The 9,975-nt window shown below is 37.0% G+C and overlaps 1 pseudogene; it reads left to right on the top strand.

Annotated features, from left to right (window-relative positions):
* Nucleotides 1-6,354: 6,354 nt before the first annotated feature.
* LOC122143007 lies at nucleotides 6,355-6,463 on the top strand (annotated as a pseudogene).
* The last annotated feature ends 3,512 nt before the right edge of the window (nucleotides 6,464-9,975 follow it).

Here is a 9,975-nt window from a genome sequence, read left to right as displayed (position 1 = left end):
AGGGACTGACATTGCTGATGGAACGAGATTCCTGAAAGTCAAGTTCACAGATACTGTTAAATCGCTGCCATACTCAACAAAGTTTGAGACTTTGGGAGGAACTGAGCCCTTTCGAGTCATACATGACAAACAGGTTAAAGTTTGCCGTCTGTGCATTCAACCTGGACACATAGTGAAAGACTGTCCAAACTTTAAATGTTTTCGGTGTGGCATGCAGGGCCACTATGTGAGGGAATGCAATGAGGGAAACTGTAGTGTTTGCAGGATGAGAACTGCATTTTGCGTATGCAAAATTTCATAAGAGCGGGAGGAAGGAGATAGCGTGGGAAGCTTCGTGGATCTGTATGAAGAGTCGGAGGAGAGTTTAACGGTGGAGGAAGAGGAGAGAGGGGATGCATGGAGTGAAAGAGATTTAACAGCAGGACAACAGACTGTTGAGAAAGAGAGCAGCAGAGATGTTGTTGAAAGTTTAAAGGAGGGTAATGGGAAAATCGGGAGAGTACAGATGACTGAAGAGAAAGATGGAGGGACAACCAAAAAAGGTGGTAAAAGTGAAGGGGATGATGGGAAAAAGAAAAAACAAGGAACAAGGCACCAAGAAGAAGAAAGCTTAAAGAATAAGGAAAGCAGAAGAGAAGAGGTGAGGGAGTTTCGGGAGACCACTGATAAATCTGGAAGAGGAATTGGACACAAGTGAATGAAGTATCAAGTTGCTGAAAAGAAAAATGAAAGGCGGTGAAGAATGCTTTGCAAAAAAGTAAGAACTTGAGATTTTTTAATGTGTTGCCTCCTTCTAATATTTGTAATATATGCAGTGTGTGACATAATGAGCATTTCCTGCTTGAACTGTAATGGTCTCAGAGAAATTAATAAGTTTGAGCAGGTTATTGGAAAGCTTAAAACAGATGTAATTTGTTTACAAGAGACACACTGGTCTGAAGACAATGGTCAATATAAAAAAAATCTGGGAACATGATATTTATGTACTGTATATCATGGAAATCAGAGGGCTTGTGGAGTGGCGATTCTGATGAAAAGAGGTGAAATGTATAATGTAAAGGAAATATATAATGATGGTAAAGGAAGACTGTTAGGAATAGATTTTATGTTCAACAATGAACTTTTTAGATTGGTTAATTTATATGCACCTAATGTAGAAATCGAAAGAAAAGGAGTTTTTGAGCAAATGAAACCATTATGTACGGGCAACTGTATAGTGGTTGGAGATTTTAATGTGTGGTGCACAAGACTAGATGTGTCTAGAAGTGCAAATTTCAAATCAAATGTGTCTAGAAGGTTTTTAAACAAATTAATGCAAAGTGAGGATATGGTAGATGCCTGGAGAGAGGAGAACCCATTTAAAAAGGAATTTTCAAGAAGGCAAATGGTGCTGGGAAACTTAAAACAAAGTCGAATAGATCTGTGTTTAGTTAAAAGAGACATATTACATTATGTGAGATATAAGTTTACTGGAGTAAGTGATCATGCTGCCATGACAGTAAAGATGGCTGGAAATAAGGAAACAAGAGGTGGGGGGATGTGGTGTCTGAATTCATCTTTATTAAAGGAAGAAGAGTACAGGAAAAGTATTTACAGATGTATAAAGTGTGAAATGGAAAACTCATTATTTGAAGAGAATGTCTGTGAGTGGTGGGAAATAATGAAAGGGAAAATACAAAAAAAAAGTACAAGGTATTCAAAGCAGAGGCATTTTATGAGAATGAGCGAAATGGAGGACATGGGAAATATGTTGGAGAAAGAAGCAGAGAAAATAGAAAACAACCCTGATTACTCAAAAGAACATTTCTTTAGGATAAAAGCAGAAATGGAGATATTTGAAAAGGAAAAGTGCAAGGGTGCAATAGTAAGGAGCAGGGCACAGTATGCAGTGGAGGGGGAAAGGTGCACAAAGTACTTTCTGAATCTAGAGAAAAAAAAACAGAGAAAAAAATATATTACAGAGTTGGAAAATGAAGAAGGGAAAAAGGTAACAGATTATGTAGAAATGATAGAAGTGGTAGAATCATTTTATAAGAAACTCTTCAAGAAAGAAAATGTAAAACAAGAATGTGTGGATGAAGTTTTAAATACTGTAAGTGCTAGTTTAACTGATGTAGAAAGAATTATGTGTGACAGTGATATACGTATTGAAGAAATAAAAGAAGCAATAAGACAAACAAAGCCGAATAAAAGTACAGGATCAGATGGTTTAACGCATAAATTCTATAAGACATTCATAGATATTTTAGCACCTATACTGATTAAGTTATTCAGGAGTATGGAAGAAAGAAGGGAGATACCAGAATCAATGAGTTTGGGAGTAATTAATATTCTATATAAGAATAAAGGTAGTCCGCTTAATTTGGGAAATTATAGACCTTTATGAGACATTACGGATACAATATGTACAATAAGGGATGTAGTGGATAGTATGGTTAACGAAGGGGAAGGAGGTAGTCCTATCCAACTATAGGCCCATCTCAAATCTCCCCTTCATATCAAAAGTACTTGAGAAAGCAGTTGCCAGCCACCTTCAGGACCACCTCAAATATAATAACCTCTTTGAAAAAATTCCAGTCAGGTTTCCGCTCTGCTCACAGCACAGAGACTGCCCTCGTTAGAGTCACAAACGACCTCCTCATATCATCTGATGCTGGCTCCCCTTCCCTCCTCATCCTCCTGGACCTTTCTGCTGCATTTGATACTGTCGACCATGGCATTCTTTTAAACCGGCTCCACCTCACTACTGGACTAAATGATACTGCCTTCAGTTGGTTCAGATCATACCTCACAAACCGGACAGAATACATCTCCCTGGGCCACTCCAAATCATATCCACACACAGTTACTTGCGGTGTCCCCCAGGGGTCAGTCCTTGGCCCCATCCTCTTCATTCTATACCTCACCCCCCTTGGCCAAATCATCAGCCGTCACAAAATCTCATTCCACTGCTATGCCGATGACATACAGCTCTATGTACATGCCACAGCTGAATCCACACCCTCACAGTCATCCCCATCAAAACTCAGCACCTGTCTGGAGGAGATAAAGGTGTGGATGGAGCACAACTTCCTTCAACTAAATAGCTCTAAAACCGAAGCCATCTTGATTGACACTCCTCACCAAATCAAATCATCATCCATAACCAGTATCACCTTTTCTGGCACCAACATTCCCCTCTCATCAACAGTAACTAATCTTGGTGTAAAAATTGACTCCCAACTCACTTTTGAAGCTCATATAAATTACTTATGCAAGACCTCTTTCTACCACCTCCGTAACATCTCCAAACTCCGGCCCATTCTCACCTTTTCAGATGCCGAAAAACTGGTTCATGCCTTTGTCTCCTCCAGACTGGACTACTGCAATGCACTTCTCATTGGGATTCCTGGAAAGAGTCTGCAGAGGCTTCAATACATCCAAAACTCTGCAGCTAGGATCCTGATGAGAGTGCGGAAATATGAGCACATTACCCCCATTCTTCACTCACTCCACTGGCTTCCCATCTCCACCAGGATTGAGTACAAGGTTTCACTCCTCACACATCAATGCATCCATGGACATGCCCCCTCCTACCCTAAAAGAACTTATCAACCCACAAACCACAACCCGTTCCCTCCGTTCCACTCACTCAAACCTCCTCCACATACCCAGAACCAGATTGAGGACAATGGGAGACAGGGCCTTTTGTACTGCTGCCCCGCATCTGTGGAATGGCCTCCCTGACTCCTTGAGGGCTCCACAATCTACTGATTGTTTTAAAAAAGGCCTCAAGACATTTCTTTTTAGCAAAGCTTTTGGTCCCTTTTAGATTATTATTATTAACTGCTTATCTTTTTGTTTTTGTTTTAACCCTGTAGCACTTTGAGATCTCTGATGAAAAGTGCATTATAAATATAATGTATTATTATTATTATTATTATTGATTTTATGTATGGATCTAAATAAAGCCTTTGATAGGGTAGAGCACTGTTTTATGGAACAAGCAATGAGGAAATTTGGTTTTGGGGAGAGGATTCTGAGGTGGATAAATTTATTATATTGTAATGCAAAAAGTTGTGTAAAAGTAAATGGTGTTTTAACAAATCCTTTCCCACTAGAAAGATCAGTGAGGCAAGGATGTCCGCTGTCTGCTATGCTGTATTCAATATCAGTTGAGCTGCTAGCGACACTGGTAAAGAGAGATGGGGAAATAAGAGGAATTCCAGTACCACATGGGGGACTGAGTTTAATTCACCAGTATGCAGATGATACAACATTTACTGTAAGCGATATGGAAAGTATAAAAAGAATAATGAAACGTTGAAACATATGGAAAAGCGTCAGGAGCAAAAATTAATATTGAAAAATCTGAAATGAGTATAGGAGGGATAGATATGAGCGGGTGTGAAAATAATTTTAAAGTCACAAAAGAATACACAAGGATTTTAGGAGTGAATATAGGAGTTAATGCAAAAGAAGCAAGAGATGATACATGGACAGGGATTTTAAATAAAATAAAACAAGTACTATGTTTTTGGAAATTAAGAGAGCACTAACGCTACGCTACTAACACTAAGGGGTAAAGTAATAGTAGTTAATTCCTTGCTGCTTACCAAATGTAATTATGTATTGGGTGCAGCTGACTTGCCAGTTTGGGTGGTAAATGAGATGAAGGAGGTTCTTAATATTTTTTTATGGGGAGGGAAAGGGGTTAAAATATCAAAAAACACATTAATAGCAGACTACACAGGAGGAGGTTTAAAGTTGATTGATTTAGAGGTTAAAAGAAAAACAATAAGAGTGAAAACAATGAAGAAGTATTTATATGATAAAGTCCAATATGGATGGAAAGGTTTCATGGGAGACTTTTTGGATAAAAGTAGTGGATGTGGAGAAGAAGGGGTATTCATGGCTTTAAAGAAGCCAATGTTTGAAAATATACCATTATTTTATCAAGAAGTATTTAGTGCATGGGCAGAGTTTTTAATGGACGTGAAATATGATTGTGAAAATATAAATCAAATACACAAGCAGCCAATTTTTCTTAATCCAAAGATAAGAATGAATGGGAAAATGTTTTATAATAGACTGTACATGAAAGCGGGAGTAAGACAATTAAAGGATATGGTATATGAATATGTGAAAGGTTTTATGCCAAATAGACCTATTTATGATTACGTATTGGAATGGGATGACGAAATTGAAAAATCAAAAGTTGATTCTGTATGTGAAAATATTAAAACAAGCTTGCCCAGGATTTGAGTTGAAATGATTGAGAGAGAGACAGCTAAACCGGGGAACTGGGGAATGCCAGAAATGTTTATTGTTGGGAAAAATGGTGAAAAGAAATGTCTGACAGATATAACGACGAAAACAATATATAACTTTTTTGTGGAAAAGGATATTAAGGTGCCTGCATCAGAAGCTGTGTGGCAAAAACTGTTTCCAGGATTTAATGTAAAGTCAATATGGAAGAACTTAAGTGTGAAGTACAATGGACTGGAGTGTAAAAACTTAGACTTTAAATTAAGACATAATAGAATATACACAAAGGTGGTGATTCATCAAATTAATAAGAATGTGAATAGAGAATGTGACATATGTAAAACTGATACAGAATCGTTAATGCATATATTTTTTGAATGTAAAGAGCTAGACATATTTAATGAAAAACTGAAAAAATTGATAAAGGATGACTGGGGAAAAGAGATAGAAGGAGATGAATGGAGAAAATTGTTTTTATTTGGTGAATGTAATAATTGTAATGATTTGAAGGTTCATTTGTGTAATTACATTTTAAGTCATGCAAGATATGCAATTTGGGCAAGAAGGAATTTGGCATATTTTGAAGGGAAAAAAGTGGACATTAATGTGATGTTTAAAACAGTGATGAGAAAGAATGTCTTTCTAATGTGGAAATATCTGAGCCAAGATGTGTTTGAAAAAGTTTTCATTAATGGATGTGGACTTGTATGTGTGGATGACGAAGGAGGTTTAAGCATAAATTTCTAAACGAAAAGGGAAAAATATCATGAAAATTAAACGTATAAATGTAGGTATGTATGCAAATCATTGGTGATGGGATAGACATGTTCTTGTGTTTATGTAATTATTTGATGGCTATAATACTCTATTTTGAATGTAAATTGTATTTGATTTGATACTTTTGATAAAAAAAAAAAAAAACCTCGCCAAATCACGTCTTATATACGAAGCTAAAAAGGAAAGGGCCTATATAATACAAACATTTTAGAAAACCTCACAATACAAATAACTGTAAGCTTTTAGTTTTTTTTTTTTTCAAAATTGATCTAATACACTGCGAATTAGGTTGGCTGATCTTTAAATAGCCCACACTTTGCAGCAGCCCTCGCTTACGGCCATACCACCCTGAGCACGTCTGATCTCGGAATCTAAGCAGGGTCGGGCCTGGTTAGTACGTGGTTGGGAGACCGCCTGGGAATACCAGGTGCTGTAAGCTTTTAGTTTTTTTTTTTCAAAATTGATCTAATATACTGCAAATTAGGGTGGCTGATCTTTAAATAGCCCAGTGCTTCCCAAACCTGTCCTGGAGGCCCCCCTGCCCTGCACCTTTTGTATGTCTCTCTTATCTAACACACCTGATTCCACTCATCAGCTCGTTAATAGAGACTGCAAGAGCTAAATTAGGTGTGTCTGACTAGGGAGACATACAAAATGTGTAGGGCAGGGGGTCCTCCAGGACAGGTTTGGGAAGCACTGAAATAGCCCACACTTTGCAGCAACCCACGCTTACGGCCATACCACCCTGAGCCTGTAGAGGGAGCTAGTCAGTTGCTAGTTACAGGAAGTATTGGCTGCAAACGGTGAGAAAGGCTCACTATACATGTTTTTGTTTTTTGTTTGTTTTATGTTAGAATCATTGTTTATCTGTTAGTCTTTTTGGGTTTTGTTTATTTTTTCTTAATCCTCCCAGCAGCGTATGCTGTTTGGGAGGAACTTAGATCTTAGTCTGCGTGCTTTTTGTTTATGATGGATGGACACACGTTAACGGATTTGGAAATGGTAGGAGAATCAAAATGGTGAACAGACCACGGACCGGACAAACAACAAAGAGATGGACATGGACAGAGGAAAGAAGAAAGAAAGGAGAACATGAAAAGAGTGTACAAAAAGGAAGCAACGATAACAGTGGATTTACGAGATGAAAAAGAGGTGAGAGCATTGGATATTATAAAAGCAGTGACGGAGAAGATTGGGGAAGGAAAGATTTTGGCGGTGAGACCAAAACAAATAAACGAGTATGAATTTTCACTTGAACAGGAGGAGGACACAGAAATTTTAATGAATGGACTGGACATTAAAGGTATGAGTTTTGAGGTTTAAAGACTGCAGAACAGGGACTATGTTGTTTCTTTCATGCACCTTCCTGCTTACATTGAAGATGGTGACATTTTAAGTAAACTGGAACAGTGGGGAGTTATCCCTTTATCCACAATCAAAAGGAGGGTGTATCCGGGCACTAATGTTGAGGATGGCACACGGTTTATAAAAGCGAGGTTCCCGAGTGAGTTGGCCTCATTACCGTATAGCACGAAAATGGAGACAGCTGAAGGGCCACAATATTTCCGGGTGATGCACAGTCACCAGGTGAAAACCTGTCGGCTGTGCATGAGCCCGGACCATGTGGTTAAAGACTGTCCAGATTTCAGGTGCTACAAATGTGAGGAGAGGGGCCACTTCGCAAGAGACTGCAACGCGGTTAAGTGCCCGGATTGCCGAGAGGTCTTAAACAAATGCGAATGCTGGATGGAGGGAGAGGAGGAAGAAGAGGAGCAGGTGAGCGGGCAGGTGCATGAAAGAGACACAGAAAAGGAGCAAGAAGGAGAAATCGGAGGAATGGTAGTGAGCCAAACTACAGAAAATAAAGGAAATAAAGAACGGATTGATGGATGGATGAAGGGAATAAACAGGGGAAACAAACACAACAAGAGGAGGAAAACTGGACCCAGATGGACATGACTGTAAGCCTGGAGAGTGTATTGGACAGAGCAGAACAAAAAGACAAAGAACAGAACATGGAAATGGGGAATGAAGCGGAAAAAGGGGAAGAGGACAATTCAGCGAAACCTAGCAAAAGGAGAAGATCGATAAAGGTAATGAACATGAAGGTAGCTAAAAAAAAGTGTGACTTAAAAAAGTGTGCAACAAAATATGGATAGAAATTAGTTAGTAAAGGACTTGGAGGAGAAGGGATGAAAAAATGGATTTTATGAATGTCTTTTTAAGAATAGTTTTTTGTGTTATGCTTTTAAGAATGGTTTCTTTTAATGCTAGAGGGTTAGTGGATATAAAAAAAAATTAAAATGTTAAGGAAAGGTGTAAAAAAGAAGATGTGATTATGTTGCAGTAAACTAACTGGAAAGAAGTGCATATAAGTGAAATAAGGAAAAAATGGAATGGGAAGATTTTATATAACAATGGTGATGATAGATTAGGAAGATGAGTAGTGGTGTTAATAAGAGAAAACATAGACGTAAAATGTAATGTTGTATATAAGGATGAAGTTGGAAAATGTATAGCGTTTGAATGGAATATGAAGATAGGAAAATACTTGTAGTAAATGTACATGAGCCAACAAAAGAGATGGAGAAGAGGGAATATTATAATGTTTTATTGAAACTTGTAAAGAAATATAAAGAAATTATTATTATGAGGGATTTTAATGTTGTTTTTAGTAAATTGGATATCGCTGAGGGAATGGTTTTTAAGACAGACACAGGACGAAAAGAGTTAAAATTGCTGATGGAAGAAAATAATTTGATTGATGTATGGAGAGAAAGGAATGAAAAGAAAAAAGAATTTTCAAGAGGACAAATAGTGGGAAATTTTATGTGTAAAACAAGAATTGATTTTATTTTATGTACAAGAAATATTGAAAGATTTTTGGGGAAAATAAGGTATGAAGAAACAAGTTTAAGTAATCATAAACCTATCTTTATGCAAATAGATTGGAATGTAGTGAAAAGAGGGCCGGGAGTATGGGTTTTAAACACTGAGATTCTAAAGAATCAAGACTATGTTTTAAGTATACAAGACATCATTACAAGGGAAAAAGAAAATGGACTGTATAGAAAAGATAAGAAAATTTGGTGGGAAAATGTGAAGTATTTAATCAGAAAGTTTACCATGAAATACTGTGGGATAGTACAGAGATGTCAAAAGGGTAAGGAAAGAGAAATAAGAGAACAATTAGAAAAGGAAATGAATAAGAACCAATAAGATCTGCAACAGATAAAAGAAATAGAAGAAAAACTTAAAGAAAGAGAAGAAAAGAAATACAACGGGGCAAGATTAAGAAGCAAATCAAAGTACACAGTGGAAGGAGAAAAATGTACAAAGTTTTTCTTTGACAGAAAGAAGAAGGGGAATGGTGCAAACAATCAAAGGATTAAAAAGGGAAAATGGAGATATGGTGGAAACAAATGAGGAGATCTTAAAAGCAATAAAAGAATATTATGAAAAGCTATTTAAAGCAGAGGGAGTAAATGATGAAGAAAAACAGAAATTACTGAAACAAATAAAGACAAAAGTAGGGGAGGATGATAAAAAACATTGTGAGCAAGAGATAAGAGAGGAAGAAATAAAAAGAGCAATAAGTGAACTGAACAAAGGGAAAAGCCCAGGCATTGATGGTTTAGGGAATGAATTCTACAAAACATTTAAGGATTTTTTTAACCGGTATTTTAAAAGAAGTATATGAAGAGATCTTTAAGAAAGAGGAAATAAATCAGAGAATGGGAATGGGATTAATAAAGTTGATATATAAAAGGAAAGGAGAAAAAGTAGACTTAAAAAATTATAGACCAATTACAATGCTGAATACAGGTCTGAAAATTTTAACAAAAGTATTAGCTAACAGATTGAAAGAGGTAATGCCAACCATAATTGAAACAAATCAAGCATATGGCGTTAAAGGGAAAGATATAGCAGACACAACAATAAGTATAATAG

Source organism: Cyprinus carpio, unplaced genomic scaffold (assembly GCF_018340385.1).
Source record: "Cyprinus carpio isolate SPL01 unplaced genomic scaffold, ASM1834038v1 S000000566, whole genome shotgun sequence".
Classification (NCBI taxonomy): Eukaryota; Metazoa; Chordata; class Actinopteri; order Cypriniformes; family Cyprinidae; genus Cyprinus; species Cyprinus carpio.
Note: the sequence above shows the minus strand (reverse complement) of the source record. Positions and strands in the feature narration are given on the sequence as shown.